This window comes from Balaenoptera ricei, chromosome 7, assembly GCF_028023285.1.
Source record: "Balaenoptera ricei isolate mBalRic1 chromosome 7, mBalRic1.hap2, whole genome shotgun sequence".
Classification (NCBI taxonomy): domain Eukaryota; kingdom Metazoa; phylum Chordata; class Mammalia; order Artiodactyla; family Balaenopteridae; genus Balaenoptera; species Balaenoptera ricei.
The window spans coordinates 94,410,037-94,429,895 of record NC_082645.1 but is presented as its reverse complement, the minus strand read 5'-3'; the positions used below and the strand labels follow the sequence as shown (position 1 = coordinate 94,429,895).

The following is a 19,859-nucleotide window of genomic DNA, read 5'->3' as shown; positions in this document are numbered from 1 at the left end:
AACTACTAATTTTCTTCTCCTAAAATTCCTGCAATGTGACCATTTTTCTATTCCAAAGATTAATTTCCTTTAGTAAAATAAAGTCCTTCCCAGCCCTGCCATTCTTTAATTCAATGAGCAGGGAACCAGTTCTCCCAGCCTGAGACTATAATTCCTAGGCTACACTGGAAGGTTTTATAAACCATTTCAACTCACTCTGTCAAAATGGGAAGATTCACCATTTAGCATCTCAAACGTGCCTCACGACATGAAAGAGGCCATTCAAAGAGTACTCAGAGGCATGAGAGGGACAAGATGTCCAGGAACTTAAGTGACAGTTGCTTCTTTTTATTGCTGCTTTAGATTAAAGATGCTGAGGTTTGATAAAAAAAACTAGGGTAAACTAACCTAACAAAACCACTATGAGAATGAAGTGAAATGTAGATCTAGTGCTTAGTAGTATGCCTGGTACTTACAACATCTAAGTAACTTTACAGTAATGCTTATAGTAGTGGTGGTGGTGGTAGTAGTAGTGGTAGTAATAGTAGAAGCAGCAGCAGTAGAGCGGTAGTACTCACAAGGACGATGTCAGTCAAGTTCAGAGCCAGGTGAATGATTAACAGGTAAGAATCAGAATCCAGTTATTCTCCACGAATCACCATGACCATTCTTCAGGCCTAGGATTTCTAAGCAGATTTTCTAAACATTACTGGAAGTTTTCTTTAAAATATTTATATGGCAGGGTCATCCAGCTCTAAATATATTAGAAATCTGAAGCAGCAATTTTTACTAATGCACTATGTATTACAGGAGTATTTAACACTAATAATCTTTGCACTCTGTCAGGAAATCTTTCTAAAGATGCATCTATATTTCAAGCATTTGGGGATCATTACAAGGAATGGTAAATATGGAATATAGGTAAACAAAATTTGCTCTTCACCTTGGTTATCATGAGTACACACCTGCATTCACGTAACTGCAAACAGAGCTTGAGCAATTTCAAAGATAAGACAACTTGTCAATCCATTATATTTTAACGTACCTTTAAAATATGATAGTTGAGAAAGACTAAATACCAGACATAATGTAGAATAATTTCATAAAAGGAAAAACATTACCTAGGTAACCTAACCTAAATATTTCTTTGAAACACAAAAAACTAGAAATCCATTAACACAATTATATCAAGAAATCAAGGATGAGCAAATGGACATCCTGAACTCAAACCCACATGAAAGAGAACAGACATGATTTGATTTTAGAGAAGAAAGTTAATTCTAGTTAAGATTATGAAATAGAATTATAACCTTACTACTAACTACCAGTGTGATCTTGGACAAAGTACTTAACATCTCCTTCTCCTCAACTTCATCATTTGTATAATAAGGTTAATAATAGTTCCTACGTAACAAGGTTTTTGTAAGGAGTAAATGATTACACACACACTGGAAAAAGTGCAAGGCACATGCTTAAACCTTATACAGTCTGTAAACATTAGCTATTATCACATATTTACATATCACATGCTACTAGATATTATTATATATTGCATATTTTAAAACAGATGGCTTTATTTGAAATTTAAACAAATTTTAAGATATTTAGCACTCAGTGAATATACTGATGATTTTCTAACACATTAGTTTTATTTTTTATAACTTTATTTATTTTTGGCTGTGTTGGGTCTTCGTTGCTGCACACGGGCTTTCTCTAGTTGCGGCGAGCGGGGGCTACTCTTCGTTGCAGTGCGCAGGCTTCTCATTGCGCTGGCTTCTCTTTGCTGCAGAGCATGGGCTCTAGGTGCATGGGCTTCAGTAGTTGTGGCTCATGGGCTCTAGAGCGTAGACTCAGTAGTTGTGGCGCACGGGTTTAATCACTCCTCAGCATGTGGGATCTTCCCAGACCAGGACTCGAACCCATGTCCCCTACATTGGCAGGCAGATTCTTAACCACTGTGCCACCAGGGAAGTCCTAACACATTAGTTTTAGATGAACAAAATTCTGCCTCACACCATGAAGAACATAGAATTCCTTTTTTCTGATTTTAGGATTGAGCTTTTTCACTCACTGCTGGGCTGAGCTAACGGCATTAAAATTTGCTATTTTAAAAAAAAATTCCAGTATAAGGGTGACTCTATCTAGTCCCATCTGTGTATGCTACTAATGCCCACAACAAGACAATTACTCATGTGAGAAACACTGCTTTTCATGACATGACACTCCATCTCAGTAAATACAGAACCAGGGAGCCCTTGGTTGGAAAAATAATTTATTTATATAAAATAATTCTAAATAAGAATTTTGGTTACTATGAGAATGTACGGAATCTTTCTCTGGAAGACTTTCAGTGTAAGATGAACACAAAAATGTTTGGGATGATTTAGGTTTTACTCTTTTGGAAAACAAATATAATCAGTAACAGTCATAGGTATTTATATGTAATCCTAACCTTCTTCTAGCCCATCTTAAATTATGTTGCATTGTTGTTTATTAAAACTGTACATTTCAATTTTAAAATATTTTTATATTAAATGATCCCTCTGATGTTTTATTTCTTAGGGGGAAAAAACCTTGCTTTTTGACATATGAAATCTGACTAATTTAGGACTGAATGTGCCAAGAAAAGTGCCAAATTATTATTATCATTGCCAGTCTGTCATTAATTTCTTAAACAAAAGCATAAACACAAGATGGATAATGGCTAATTATGCATCATTAAAGCCGAGAAATATCCAGGGGTTTGGATAGTTTACAAAAGAAACAATAAAATCTCTGTAATTATATTGTCATTCTGAGATGTAATAACAGAGTATACAACACAAAATCCGTAAGGCACACTTCCACTCTGTCTAAAATGTGTCTTTGTATAAGCTCAGAATTCATTTTTTGGCTATTCTATCTTCAAAATATGGATGAGTAGGAGAAAACAGGAACAAAGAAAACAACTGTAGGACTGGAACATGAGAATTATGAGGGAAAAAATAAAGGTTAAGGCTAAATATTCTCAATTTCTTTTATAGTTAAGAGGAAAAAGATGGATAGATGTAAATTATTATTTATATACACGAAAGATCAACAGTGTTTGTAGAGAGGATGGTGACCAACTAAGTGCATCCCCTTTGATTATTAAACAAAATAATGCTATAACGTTGCAGCAAAGGTGTTTATGTAAGATATTAAAAACATACCTTTCTGCATCCCTCCATGTTTCAACTTACATTGATAACTGTCAGCTGGTACAGAGGTGTGTCTACAGCCTAGGAACTGAAGGGATGGCGGTACATCATGACAGATGGGGCTGTGTGCTGCTGGTACCAAACGTACTGCTATGGAGGATGCAAAAATTTGGGTCAATCCTTTAATATGCTTTTATTCTAATGCAACTGACAGTTTCCTTCTGAAGATGTACTTCGTCAGAAATGTCATTATCAAAGATAGAAAGAAAATAGGATGCCTAGGGATACGCCCCAGGGTACCATAAAAGGATACTAAAATACCACTTTTTTTTTTTCCTTAGGTGTGTGAGAGAATACAAAATGTATAAGGAGGTCCTTAAATTAAAGAAACTGATCTGTGTTCAAAAAGGGAGAGGAGAGTTCCAGATAGAATGCCTTTCTAGGGAGAACGACCTGCCAGGGGACTAGATGAAAGTGGGTTTTATCTCCTTGAAGAAGCTGGGGAAACCAAATAGCTCCTAGAAATAGGTCTTTAGCATTTGCATATAGGTCAACCCTCCCCCTACTCTGTCAGCTTCTAGAGATCACAGGTACACCCCTAGAGGAGAAAAATACCTAGACTGTCACTTCATACCCTTCCTACTCTTACCCTCAAAGACACTATCAGGTTTACTCTGAAGGCTAGGCTTCAGAAAAGACCTATTTTGATTTCAAGATTTTCTTTTGGGTCCTTAATAATGTCCACATCAACTTAGTGCTGCCTAAAATTTCATTAACAGTCAATACAGTCTTTCTATATAAGATTAGAAAGAGAAAGTTGTAAAGGTAAATGCAAGGCTGCGGTACGCTTCTTTAAAATTCATCAATTCCAAAATACTGTGTAGTCAAGTAACATGGGTAACTTCTAATATCAGGCTCTTTTGAGAGTAGAGAGAGGATCAGATTGCAAGAGAAAAGCTGGAAGTGAAAGATAAAGTCCTTACTGAGCCCCCCAAAAGGAGTTTAGAATTGCAAAAGATTCTGAGGAAAAAAAGGATGCTTTGGACAGAGCTATTCTTAGCTTCCTGCAGCTGTGCCTACATATACCCGAAAGCAAATTATCTGCAGATCTGTATTAAACGCTCCAACCTTGTTCAGCATGTGTATCTGTCATAGTCCAATTAGAAAAGTAGGGTGTTGATGAGGGGATTCCTTACAGAGGTGTGGATAAAGTTAAGGAAACCAACAAGGGATGTTGCCTGACCAGGAACTAGAAAAGTAGTAAGCAAGGGGAAAGAACAGTGTAACCAGACTCCACAAAAGCTATAGCCAGGGATAGGGGCCTGCCCTATCTACCAGAGAGACACAGGTATCCTTAGCAGCAAGAGGGAAGTGGGGGAGGGTGGATAAATACCTGATTATCCATTCTTGCTTCCTATTAGCTGAACCCACAAGAAGCCAGAGAGAACAGGAACCTGGATGAGGCAGATCCTGAGGGTTATACTCAACACCCCCGCCCCCCCCCCCCAACCAGGTAGACAGAGTCACTAGAGGTGAGGAGTAAATGATGAATCTTTTTTTTTTAAATTTATCTTTATGTATTTATTTTTGGCTGCGTTGGGTCTTCGTTGTCGCACGCGGGCTTCCTCTAGTTGCAGAGAGCAGAGTCTACTCTTCGTTGTGGTGCGCGGGCTTCTCATTGCCATGGCTTCTCCTTGTTGCGTAGCATGGGCTCTAGGTGCGCAGGTTTCAGTAGTTGTGGCACGCAGGCTTCAGTAGTTGTGGCTCACGGGCTCTAGAGCTCAGGCTCAGCAGTTGTGGCGCACGGGCTTAGTTGCTCCGCGGCATGTGGGATCTTCCCGGACCAGGGCTTGAACCCGTGTCCCCTGCATTGGCAGGCGGATTCTTAACCACTGCACCACCAGGGAAGCCCCAGTGATGAATCTTTTATAAATTTCTTTCCCCCTTAACATGGCCCAACTTCATTTTAACAAACCCTCAGTACCAAAAGGTATAATATGGCGGTATCAGTGAATAAATAACTCAGTTGTTCAGATTCAAATTATGTGGATTTGGATTATATCTCTCAGGTTACCAGTCTAAGGGATACTGTCTTACTCAGCAGAGGAAATAAAAGGTAAAACTCAAACTTGCTAATAACTTTGAAAAAAAGAAAACGCTTTCAAAAAAGAACTTAGAAATTCTAATAATTATAGCTGACTACTGTATAGTAGCCCATAGTTTGCAAGATAATTCAAATATTTTTTCATACCATCTACTATACTGCCTATTTTAATAAGCTACATCAAGATGACTCCTATTAGATTCTGATTTTTAAAATTATTACAATGAATCAAAAAAATCATAGAGAAATTGGGTTTTCCAATTAGCTATAGACCTTAATTACTGTTTTTGAACATTATTTACAGGTGCTTTCAGATGATATGTAGGTACTGATGTGTAAGATATGACCTTCATGTTCTTTACAGATATTCTGAGGAGTACGTATATAAACATACTTGAGCAAAGGCAAATAATAAAAAGGTTTAGATATTCAAGTACTAAGTGATATAGTAAAAATATGTGGGCTGTACTGCAGTGTAGGAAGTAAATGTTAGAAATTCCATTTATAAATTTTTTCTTAAGAGGGAAAAACGAAATGAAATGTTACTAATATTTAATATGTAAGTTAATATTGACCCCTTCACTTGGTCTATATGTCAAATGCCACATATTACCAAGACTACGTTACCTATCTAGCAGAAAACTGCATGGTCCCTAATAAAGGGAGTGAGAGCAGTTTCCACTTGTTCAGGGCTCTTGGCTTATAAAATGTGTAACAGTTTACATGTGCCCAGGTCAGTGGATATGAGGTTTCTATTTAAACACTCTGATGCAAAATGGATAAGTGAATTTAAAATGTCTCTATTCAGAAACAGAAAATGGAAGATAATACTGGAATCAAAGTACATGAAAAAAACCAATAAAAACAGAATGCCTCTAGCCTTTAATCTAAAATCTCTTCAGATAAAGACAATGAAAGCCTATACACATCTGACAAGAAGTCAGACAAAGAAATCAGAAATCATCAAGTTGGTTATTTACAATATAGATTTATATCCAAATTCATTAATAAGAAACTCATATTTTCCTTTGAGATGTTAATAAAGCCATTGTGATTTTCAAGAAAAAGTCATTCTTTCACACTTAATTCACTTTTTAATTTCTTTTTTTATATTTATAATTATATAACAGTTCAATCTACAGAACTTTTTAAAATATAGTAAAATTAATATGCATTAGGTAGTATGTTCACTGCTGTTTTAGTAATAGGGTATGCTATCAAAATAGTTTGAGGTCACTGGTATAGACTATGAAGGTGGGAAGGCTTGATGGAGGAGGTGGGACTTGAGATGAAAACATAGGGTTTGGTTATAGAGAGGAGAGGGAAAAGCTTCTCTGAACATCTGGTTTTCTTAATCTGTCCTTCTCAAAAGCATTTCTGTAGTTCTGGGATAAGGAGCACGACAGCTTGTTGCTTGCTAAACGTTTGCATCTGTTGGGGCTGAAACAGCTTTCTGACCCTATTGTTCCTTCCTTCATTTAAGAAAATGTATTCTCTGCATCTATTATGATCCAGCCAATGTGCTAGGTGATATACTGGTAAATAAAACTCAAGGGATTTATAGTCTAAGAGTTAGATCTTCAGTTGTCTCTTCAGGCCAAGGTGCTGAACTTGGGTAGTTCCATTTCTAACCCCTAGAAATTCAGGCATTAAATCAAAGTGGACTGAATGCAAGTAGGTTCAAGACATATCAGAGTTAGTTGTGGGGCTCTAATAATGACATTATGAAGGTGGTCTTTAGGTACGGTGTCTTCATATCTCTCTAGTCCAAAAACCACAGGCATAAGCACCAGTGGGATGCAGTGGCTACCACATTTTCCAGAAAGACCAGAGTAATGGGCTGAATGATGATCCCTCAAAAGATAAGTCCACACCATAATCACCAGAACCTGTGAATGTTACCTTATTTGGAAAAAGAATCTTTGAAGATGTAATTAAGTTAAAGATTGAGATGAAGAGATCATCCTATATTATCAGAATGGACCCTAAATCCAATGGCAAGTGTCCTTATACGAGACACACAGGGGAGATTTTAGAGACAGAAGAGAAGGCCATGTGATAACGGAGGCAGAGTGATGTACCCACAAGCTACAGCTGAAGGAGGCAAGGAACGGAATCTCCCCTAGAACCTCTACATCTTAATTTCAGAATTCTGGCCTCCAGAACTGTGAGTGAATAAATTTCTATCGTTTTAAGGCACCAAATTAGTGGTAATTTGTTACAGCAGCCACAAGAAATTAATACAACCAGTGAAGGCTCTGGAGTCCAAGTATGTGGTCCAGGGATGTTGTTCTAGTCATCCTTGGCATTATTAAGAATTCTAGTTTGGCAGGCATGCAAGAGAATGGCTTGCATCTCTCTGAGCTAGGGCATGGAATATCTGAGTGATCAGGACATAACTGGCACTCTGTTTCTCATTTGGAAGCACTGATAGTACAGGTCTCTCAAATTTAGAGGGTCAGAAACAACCTGACATTGGCTTAAATAATCATCTGCTACATGACCCTTGGGAGTTAGCAAAATCACTACAGAGAGTATCAAAACATACATGGCTGCCCTTTCCAACACCAAGTGTGTCCCTTGAGACTTTCTAGACTAAACAATATTGCTTCTTTCACTAACCACTTGGATTTTTAGCAAAACTTTCTCCATATGAATGAGGAAGTTTTACTAAAGTGCAAGGGAGATTTCTGTAGCTTGGAATTATGTATCATGTTATATTTTAGCCCCAGCCAAGTGGAAAAGGTCCTCAAGGAGCCACAACAGCTAGGTTAAGGAGACGTGGCTACCAAAACCTCAGTGGTTCAAGGTATACTGGTGGGGTAGGATTTGGTAGTTCCATGAAGGTGGTCTCCTGCGTATGATCAAACGTGAAGGCTTGTGAGCCACTAAAAAGCCACATTTTTACCAAATAGAAAGTTCATGATCAATTAAGTGGAATATCACTTAGAGCTGAACACAAAGGGTGTCTTAGTCTAGACACTAGGAAGGCCACAGTCTCAGGTCCATGTAGAACTCAGGTCTGGGAAAAGAAGCCAGGCAGCTACTTTGGTGTCTCACTGCATTCCTCCAGTTCTTCAGCTAGATATTAGCTCCAGAAAGGGTAAGCAAGATGTAGGTGGTGGCAAACTGCAGCTTTGCCAGAAGAAAAGAATCGTTGGCCTTAAAGGACCTATGCAGTCTTAAACTACCTACAGTACCTAGATAGGTAAGATCCAGGAAAATATCTGCTATCCAACTGACACTGTCAAAGCTTTGAAGTCTTGGAAAATGAATACAGCTTTCTGTCCTTGAACTTGGCAAGGATTAATTAAATTTCCATAGGAGGCCAAAGATTTTAAATTCTGCAGAATTTACTTAAATGGAATAGTAGGATGGTGTGAGGGAACAGGCTCTTTGACTCTCTCTGCTGTTAGTTTCACAAAGGAAACAATTACCAGGACCTGAAAAAAACAAGGTGTATTTATTCACACTTGGGTGGAGAGATAGGACAGCTAGACCCTCCTCTCCCTCCCACTCATTTTAATAACGTAATTCTAGATGTTTTTGTTGTTACTATAAAATTGTTTTCCTTGGCTCATTCATGTCCAGGTAATTCTAGGTTGACTATCAACACAAAAAAATTTCCACCATTGTAAATTTAAAGTGTGTTTCATTTTTATTCATTAAATATCCAACATTTTCAAAACAATTTAATGTAGCAGCTTTTTTTTTCTTTTTAAACTGAAATTGGTGATGGTGGCAGGGAGGGTAAATATTTCCAAGCTATCCTTGGGATTTTTCTTTTTCAATAAAAAGGATAAAATATACACTGTAACATTAAAGCTAAGTAAGTCAAAGGAGGAAAAAAATCCAAGGCAGACCCTTGGATGCAACTACAATCAAACTGTTGACTAAAGGTTGACATGAATCTAAAGAAAACCAGGTATGGTCGGCCAGGACCACATTCAGCAGTCTACTAAAGTTTCCTTTACTTCTGTTTGTTAGTCAATGAATAGAACTGCGAGGAAGTATATGAAAAGTGACACTTTTCTAAAATAATTTCACTTTTTCTAAAAACATGTCAAGCTTATAACCATAGTATGGCATTAAACTGAGCAACTGTAAACAATTACCAACTCCCCAAATCCAAACATTTTCTAGCATTTGGTTGTTTGGCATCTTGCAGATGCATCTTGTGATGGAAAACTAATTTTTTTATGGCATTTTATAACAGGCAGGAAGCAGAGTTACTCAGGTTATGACCATCAAAAAAAAATGTGGCTTTTTGTTCATTTAGTTTATGGTATGTTCCATGGTCTGTAGACAAAAAGAAAAGAACTGCTTTGTTTTCTGGTTGAGTTTAAACCCACATATTATTAAAACATGCTGCTTAATACCTCAATGCAAAATTGCTATTATGAGTAATTTTCTTGGAAGATGTGGGTGTCTGAATGGTTTGCCAATGCTTCTGATTATTATTCCCAAGTTCAGTCCTGTTGGTAGAACATGATTTTCTCCATCATATATTATAGGCCATAATAGTTAAGATGTCACATAAAAATGACATCTTACTCTCTCAGTGCAGACTATGTGCCCAGCAGAATCTTATGTTCTGAGTGATTTTGCTTTTCCATAAGAAACAAGAGTACCAACTCTTCTCTTGCTCCATCCATATTTTTGGCTACGTTTTAAATGTGTTGCAATTTCTCTGCAGAAAAACCAGTGCCACATAGCTTTAGGGTTTTAAGAAACCACAAACACTGAAACCACACTCTTGTCAATCTATCCTGAACAATGATTATGATGTAGGTTTTACTTTCATATATATTCACTATCTCCCTTGCCAAATCAGAAATTTACATTGTTCATCCCACAGTCAGTTTGGTTGTTTTTTTTTTTTAAAGTGTAAACATAAACCCCTCTCTAGAGAGCAAAAAGACAATAATGATATTAGTGTCCTTATTGCCCATTAGATATGCTAGAATAGGACAGTGCTTTATTAGAGATTTTTTAAATTTCTTAAAGAGGGAGCCATTTTTAAGTGGAGCTAACTAGATATTATGTGACTAGGTATCACAATCTGAATATTCACGTCTTCTTCAGAGTAATGCTGATAATCCATCCATCTTCACAGCTCCTTGATTTATGCTTTTTTAAATGTAACAACCAAATATTTTTGAAAGTGTGGCATTTTATAAAATTTTTTGAATTTTAAAATGCACTGTTTAAAACTTGCTCCCAATTAAAAAATTTTAATGCAGAATCCAAGTGTTTTCCACATTTCTTCCAAGGATATTTGAATAGCAAACTAAGTCTCAATGATGGCTCTGTTTGAAAAATATTCATTATAATTAAATTCCAGGTTAAATAAATAACTTACATACCCCTGTAGAAGTTACTGTGATGGGATCTAAATTATACTATAATTTTCATTTTCCCTCTAACAAACTATTTTAAAGTAATTTTATTAAGCTGCAACCAAAAACTTACTAAAGATCTCGATTCAAATTATCAACCCAGTTCAAGTTCACATTTTAGACAGATAGCTCTGCCTCCTCATACATAACACTGACTGGCTCGATTTAATTGGAATGTACGTTTATACTTGACCTGAGAGTGCCACATAGATGTAATTCAAGTCTTTTAATTACAAGATACTAATTAGTATTCCAAATATGTTCACTATATATTATTTAGGCATAAATTATTAATTTTCTTATTCACTGAGACTGAACATTAAAATGAATCCTAGAGCAAAGACAAATATTGAATGCAAAAGTCATACAAATTTCATATTTTATTCCCCAAGAAAGACTTAAAGTTTAAAGACTTAAAGGTCCTAGTTCCCTTCACTGATTTGAAACAAATACCCTAAACTTCTCATCAGTTTGCTGGTTTTAATGGTTAATCTTCTTGGTAAATCATTTATTGCCATTAAATTAAGTTAACCTAAGCAAAACAATATAGATTTCAAGCATACTAGCATCCTTGTTGACCTTATGAAATGCTAATATCATTGCCATTTAAGTTCTCCATCACAGCGAACTCTCACAAGAACCCACTAAGAAAGCAATTATCTAAGGTAAAGAAGCCTTTAGTTTACCCAGGGTTGGGTGTAAAAATGAAGTAACTGCTCTTTGAGAGTGGATGGAGAAGAGACTGGGAGCATAAGTCAAGAAGCATGAGGAAATTACTTGGTATACTTAAGTATTTGACCAAAGTTAACTCCCAGGATGGAAACTCAATGTAGTAGACAAGCACCTATTTAATCAATCAGTAGCAAAAGGTAAACAGAACCATAAACCAGCGTTGTTCAGTTCAACAAATAATTACTGAGTGTGTAGTGTGTGCCAGGCCCTCTGCTAGGTACTGGCTTTACAATAATGAATATGATAGTTCCTTCCCTCAAGCATAAATATCCAGTAGGAGAGAAATACAAAAGCTGACCTGGTTTTGAAAGATGGAAAGCAATTAGTCATAGGGAAAAAATCTATAATGGGAAGGATAGAGCAAGTAATGTATGGGGAGAACTATAATAGTTTGGTAGTTCTGAGGGAGGCCAAAAAGATAGGCAAGGAGTGGCTGAAAATAAGATGGAAGAGATAGCATGCTTATAGATTTGCATGGCTTTACTGGTCATGTTAAAAAGACACTGAAGGGAGGATTTTAAACAGAAGAGTGATCTGGTTAGACATACAGCTTAGAAAGATCACTTTGGTTCATCTAAAGACTGAATATAATGTGGAAAGATTGGAGGTAGGAAAATCAATAAGCTAATTGGAGAATCAATTCAGTAAGAGTAGAGTGGAAAAGAAGAAAACTTTGAAAGAAATTTATATTTTGGAAATACATTAGGAGTCTAGGATAACTTTTGGTTTCTGACTTGGAATAGGTCCATTACCTAAAACAGGGACTATAAAAGGAATGTAGGATAGATGTTGAAATAAGTTTCGTTATGAACATGATGAGTTTCAGGTGCCTACAGAACACTGAGTAGAGCCACTTGGCAGGCAGTGGAGTATATGAGTCTGACTCTCAGAAAGAAGCCCAAACTGGAGATACCGATTAGAGAGTTGTCAGAATACAGGTGATTGTAAAGCTTTGAAAACAGAAGAAATCAACCAGTAAGAGTGATGGATCCAAACCAAACCAAACACTGTGTGTATGTATGTGTGTGTGTGTGTGTGTGTGTGTGTACGTGTGTGTAGGTGATGATGGGGGGAGAGGGGAGATGCCAAAATTTAAGCTGATAATTAAACATTTATTTGCTAATCAAACCCCTTACTATTTCAAGCATTAACTGAGACCTGGTCTTTAGTTGTTTCAACACTAAAGAAATTATTCATTAGCTCATATAAACTTTATGGTCATATGAAAGGCAAAGTCATGGATGAATGTTTCATAAAAATGTGTATAAAACCCCCCAGACCCCAAAATTTTAAAGTTCTATTATTCCTTCACTTCCGTAGTTTGTGTAAAACCCAATTATAAATCAATATATTTATAGTTTTCTTTCCTCATTGATATTTGATTTCTTCATTACGGAACCATGATGTCTGATTGACACCAAATACTAGGATTAGATCAGTTCAAATAAGCATATACCTATATGAGTTATGTGTAGCCCTTTGGACTTTTTCTGAAGTACTTAAATTTGTATAAAAATACAAATAAAAACTAATTTATTTGTGAAAATCCTTGGATTTGAAAGCTTTCATAGATTTTTGTTCTATGGTGAACATAAAAAATTTTGACCAAGCTCTTGCATAATCTTCCTATTTTGTTCCCATGTGGCACTGCCTATTGTATTCAAAGACCACTGTTTTGATTCATAAAACCACATGAATTGAAATGCAACTCATGCCAGCACTATAGTTCAATTTACAATCCTGCTATGGTACTAATGCAGTGACTTCCTCAGTTCTGTGCACGGTTATCTCGTCATTTGGATTCAGTCCCAGCAGAATACGAAGTTCCGTTCCTCTATTAATTCAACTGCCCAGAGTATTAGACAATCTATAGGTTGTGTCCACTTAGTTCCTTGTAAATCACTTCCCTCCTAGCCTTTCAATTCATCTGTGACTTGTGCATAGTAGAAAATCTCCCTGAACCCTTTTCTCACTGTGATTGCATTGGGCATTGTCTGAAAAGAATGGCTCTCATTATTCCCCTTTGATCATTTACATTTTAATTCTAGTTCCCAAACAGCTGGCCTCTGCTTTGAAAAATAGTACAACAAATCCTTTGGGCACACTGCCCTCTTCTTCCCTTCTTTTCCAAAGCACCATGCCTTCCAAAGGACTTACATTAGAAGTGGAAGACATTCTCAGAGAATTTAAGGGATATATGAAGATCATCTAGAGCTAACAAGAAATTTAAAGGATTTATGAGAAATGTTTTCTCCATAAGTCTGATGGATTGTTTTAAGACTTACTACACAAGGAATATACATGGCATCATATATATTAGTGAATAAAACATTTTTGCCTGTCTATTGCAAAATAATTTTTTTAAAAAGCAATCCTTTTCTTTTTAAAATCCACACTTGCTATGAGAAGGGCAAATATCTGCCATGCGTGTAGAGTTGCATCCATCTTTTCCTAAAGCCTTGTCTTAGTCTCATCTTTCCAACAGCTCTGATTATTTGTATCACCCATTTTCGCACATAACCATATTATAACTTGGCTCTTATTTAAGGCTATCACATATATGTTTCCTCCCCTAAGTGCTTTAACAGGTAAATTAGTGATGTGATGTGGTAAGTGTTCATGTATACCCTGTTTAGTTATCCAAAGGATGTGAAAGTGCTGTCTTCCTCAACTCCAGAACAAGCTCCTGGAGGGTACGGATGCAGTCTTGTGTTTTTCTTCCTTCTGCTAACATGGTTCATCACAGTCAGGGGCTCATAACAGATTCTTAATAAACATTTGCTGAATATAAAATAGATGCTCACAATGGATACCTGTGTTCCTCTGAAAGACACATAATTCCAACCTTCCTTTGTGACATTCAGTTTTCCTTAATAAAAAAACTTATCTGTCAGCATTCTAATCACTGAAACCTTTACTGGACAAATAGCTATTTAACATGACAAACTGATTTGTGCAAAAGTATGAAATTAATGCAATGTCCTTTCAATTAACCATAGAATGTGAAGCAGTCTTGGAGACAATTAGATTTATCCCCTCATTTTGTAGATTAGACAACTGAGGCCCAGAGAGTCAAATGACTTTCCCAAGGACTCAATAAGAGGGGAGAGTGCTAATGTTTAATATGTCTTAAAGAAAGGTAAAGATTGGGTGTTTTAGACATATGGAATTGGTTGGTTTTTTTTTTTTCTTTTAAGAGAAAGAGACAGTGTTGATTCCTTCAAACCTTACCACCCCAAAAAAGAGTGATTATTTCCTTTTTGGTATAGTACTAAACAGGCTGTGTTAAACTTTTTGGGGTTCTAAACTAATTTCTCTAAAACCATTCATTGATTCAAAAATATTTATTGATCACTCCCTTAATCCACATAATTTTCTGGACAGTAGGGATATCTTGCACTGTGCAAGCAAGCAAATAAAATTATATAGTGACTAAGGTCTCATATTCTCTACCTTAAAAATGAGATTATTGAAGTTTTCAAAGATATTTAAAAAGTGACCTACTCTATGAAAATGTACACAGCCTACATACAATGATCTAGATGGCTAAATCTAAACACAATATAACAAATAGTGTTTAATTCATCGTGATAAAATCACTGTGTATACTATAACATACAATAAAATAAATAAGGGTCTGTAAGATATTATTTTCATTTACATCTCCTTCCAAATAAATTCAGTGCATTGCCCATGTCTATTCATGTTGTTTATCCCAGTATCAACTAGTGGGATGACTTAACATTGATTTAAAATTTCATGAATGCTTAGCTTTATGCCCCTTAGTCCAAGAATGCCTGATATGACCCATAGGTGTTAGACATCTCTTATGTATGGTAAATCTGTCCACATTGCCTTTTTCATTGGAGTTACAATTGTGGCATGTAGATCATTTTGTTAATTTTGTTACTTCCTGAGGAACAACATCCTGGTCCTAAAAGATAGCCTTAATTTGACTTCCAGGTTCTTAGATCTAAAACAAACAAAACAGAACAAAACACAAAAAACTTGAGAGATGTTTTGGAACTATCCTCATTTTAAAGATAATGAAACAAGGGCCAACGAGGTTGTAGTTTGGTTTGGACTTACATTTTTTTTTTTTGGTACTTCCTTTAGGAGTCCATGCAAAGACAGTTGCCCTTTGTAAATCTCACACACACACACACACCATCTTGTTCAAAGGATTAAAAGTATTAATAAATGTGGACCTTAGCAATCACGAGTAGTTGTGGAACTAAGTAATTAAGTATGTTTAGTCTCATAAACGACAAATAAAACAGAGCATCAATGTGGACTCACAGAAATAACAGAGCAAAGCAAAGCTGGACTTACACAAAGTATTGCCATATGCTTCCCCTCTCTGTTCTCTATTTTATCCTCTCTATCCTCAAAAATGGAGAAGAAACTTTTATAGACCTTCGGTGATGAGTCATCATAATGTCTGTGTACAATTTCAAATGTTTAACTTTCCAATTTTATTAAGTTAAGTGATGACAGAATAAAAGTCAGTAAATTATATTTAAGTATAAAATAAAATGAAATGAAATTTTTATTAGAGTTGCATAGATTTTTTCCAATATGGGGTCCATTTTTATTCTATTTTTAGGTTATATTATAACTAACTATATAACACAGTTATCCCAAATTTGAAGTACTGTTTGTATGTTAACTATATCTTGTGCTGTGGATACATGTAACCCTAGATTTTATGAAGATGGTATGTAATAGTAAATCTAACCACCAAAGAGCTGTGTCATTTTAAGGTTAGTTTTCACTCCATCTGGAGGACTCCAACCTGAGTTCAGAAACGGCCTCATTAAGTGCCACTCTGTCTAAGTCAACAGCAGGAACATTTTTCACACACGTCTTGGCCTAAACCAGGGCTCCTCGGCTCACTGGTGGGAGCAGATTCTCCACAAACATAACCTTCTCTACAGATCTAAGAACCTCTGAGGGGCATAATAATTTGGGGAAGGCAACTGCAGTTGTTCACTATCTTTTCCTCATTGTCTTTCCAGAAAAAGGATTCTGAATAAATTCAGTAGAATTACTCAAACAATAAACTATTGATATATTTTATCACAAGATAAAAAGTCACAGTTATTTCATTTGTTACAAAAATCTCCAGTGGTTGCTCTCACGTTTTTGATATGTCTTGTGATGTGAAAAATAACCCCACATAATACAGAGGCCTTAAGCAATTTTCACCTTGAAATAGTTATTTTAAAATAATAAAATGGATGTTCTCAAGATTAAGTATGCATACTCCATTTACATCCTTCTTTACAGACTGTCTCCATTTACATCTGATATATACAATAAAATGTAATTTTTTTTTTAGCATGAGAAATTCAAATTGAATTTGCTTTAGGAAAATATGATGCCACTTTTTCATTACGACTAACTTGATACTATTTAACCTAACCCTCTTGCTAATGTTAGCGATACTTTGTGTATTTCACTAACAATGAAATTAGAACAGTATCACACCTATTATGATCCCTATAAATGCCTAGACCATGATATTTTTTAAACCTGGCTCTAACTATATCCATGGCCCATCACTCACCGTTCTATGTTCCAGTCTAACTGAAATGCAACTTCTTATAATTTCTAATTCTCTGTGATGCTAAACCACAGAAAACTATTACAGTGAAACAATCTAAACACAAGTATACTGATAAAGTGGAACAAACCTCTAACTAATACCAGGGGCTTTCTAATTTATCTTTTTCTTATATGGTATTCTTCTCTCTCTTTTTCTTAACTTTTAAAGAAGAATATTGTCATTTCCCATGACACTTCCCTGATTATGTCTAAGAATCATTTTTAAGTCACATCTAATTGATAATATATTTTTCAGGTGAATGGTCACATGAAGAGCTCTCTTGACCACTATACCATTTCCAGAAGAGTCAAACAAATACATTTCACTATTAATTGAACAGGACAGTCAAAATTAGACCAATTATTTAATTCCAATGTATTAAAAAGACCTATTATTAAAAATAAAAGGCAACAGTATCATTTCACATGATGAGTATTTAAAACAAAACAAAAAAAAGTCAAAACTCATTACTTATACCATGAGTCCAAGATTTCACTTTGAAGTGAGAAATCTCATGTAGCATTCTGTAGAGAAAGAACAGTATTTAAATATCTGATTTCTAATCCCTAGAATATTTCCGTGTTCATGCATTCATAAAAGAGAGAATATATTTGGATCTTAGTAGCTTCCTACCAGGACTACTGAGGTCCTGGGGGTTGAAAAATGGTTTGAAAAGCATTTGTGGTAAAACAAACACAGCAAAAGGTTTAGCAGCAACAATCCCATTTTTTTAAAGTATGAGGGTAACAGATTTAATAGTTGCTCTGCAATAGCATATTCACACAAAAGTCACAGGTTATTTTTGAGAAAATGATTTCAGTTGTGGAAACTGAATAACATGAGCAATGCAATCTGTCCTAATTGAATAGCAAACATGATTGAAATGCCATGTCACCTTTACTCCTGGAAAGGAAGAACTCTGGTCAAAGACTTTAATTGTAAGTGGATCTCTGATGAAAATATAGAATGTAGCTTTATTTATACCTTACCTTGTTCTAAAAAGGATTTAAAAAAATTACAAATGGAAATCTAAGAAAGTAAAGCATGAAATAGTTAGCATGTGAAATGTATACTTTAGGTTCTGCCCAGTTACTTGAAGTAGGACACAACTTTATTCTGAGGTTATTAGAGGCCAAGGAAAAAATAGAAACACAATTAGTGTCCATATGATAAAACCAAGCCAGTGGTTTAAGACAAAGTCAAGTAGTTTTTAACACGCTCTGACTTGAAAGAAACCTAAAGATTCCATGGGTCTTCATAAAGAGAAATATATAACTATTGTCCTTACATAGTCTTTATGTATTTGTGACCTCTTAAAAGTATGGTTATTATAATTTTAAAGACATTTTCTAGATTCACGTTCAACCAAGACAGTATATGTCAGGTGGTGCCAAACTACAATCCACTGCTCAATGGACCTGTCATGTGTTTTTATAAATAAAGCTTTATTGGAATACTGCAATACCCATTTGTTTACATATTGTTTATGGCTGCTTTCTTGCTACAACAGCAGAGCTAAGCAATTTCAACAGAGACTATATATGGCCCACAAAGCCTGAAAATTTTTCTGTCTGACCCTTTACAGAATAGCTTGCTAACCCTGACATTTGATATTATTTATAAAAACATTTTTAGAATGCAACTATTTAAAATCAGAAATAAATATCTAACAAAAATGTTTGTAATCTTTTGCAAGAAAATCTGTTTACTTAATTTTAGACACTCATACCATTGATTTTCAATAATTGTTTACTAAAGTAATTTGTGTAGTCACATAGTTCATTTCCAATATGGCCTAGAAATCAGAGGAGTTGAATTGAAATTTGTCCTTATTTCTTTGCTTTGTTTTCCAAGGCCAATGTCTTTTTAAAAATACATATTTTGCATGCACATGACATAACCCCAATAGGAGAGCATACTACTCACTGACTACAGTTCTACATGGCTTCTAACTCTTTGGGGCCATTTCAAGCCTGTATTTCTGAACTTTTTGACACTGGCATTCCTCACCCCATCTTTATCAGTGTCACCACCTCCATTCTTTGGTATTGATATTTTCTTAGCTGTTTGTGAAAATGTCTGCAACCATAGCTCCCAAACAAGTCCCTTAGTCTCTGCCTCTAAATAGGTTGATGTCTCTATGCCACACCATATGTAGAAATTCTAGACCTGCCACTACATCCTCTCAAATTTTTCTTGCTAATCTTAAAACATCACACTCCTTACCCTCCTCCCCAAGTCAAAATCCTTCACTGACTCCAATGGCCTTATGATAAAACCAAAACCCCAAGTAAGCCTGGTATTTAAGGACCTCTACAAATCCAAGACCACCTACCCATCTTACTCTTCTCCAAAAGGAATCCCCCACTGCAGGCAATACGGTTTACCTTGCTCTTTGTCACCTCAGTGTCTTTGCTTTTGCTATCATCCTACCTGGGTGCTTTCCAAACCAAGCCACTTATGCAGCACCACTCCACATCCTGCTTCCCACATGAAATCTTTAGCTTCTGCACATGGTGATATACTTCCCTCCTCTAGATTTGTATAGCACTTACAAGACATGCTATTCTTTACCATTTACCTTATTGTGCATTATATTCTTTTTAATATTAGTTTTATGTCTTGTGTCTCTAGCGAGTGGCAACTAGAGGAAAACAACATGCTGTATATTTTACATCCCATAGCATAAGCATGGTTGTACATATAGAAGAAAATCAACCACTTTCTTGTTTTTCTTAAAGCCTTTCATCAGTTCTTTGAAATAACAGTTTATATTTGATATTTAGTGATATCTCAATATTAAAAGGCCTACATTTAAATAAAATTCCAAGAACGCTATTTAGAGTTTAATATATATT

At 35.7% G+C, this 19,859-nt stretch overlaps 1 protein-coding gene across 18 annotated transcripts in view; it reads right to left on the bottom strand.

Moving 5' to 3' along the window:
• Positions 1-19,859, bottom strand: part of MAP2 (microtubule associated protein 2) — a 283,468-nt gene that overhangs the window by 251,577 nt on the left and 12,032 nt on the right. The window lies entirely within an intron of this gene.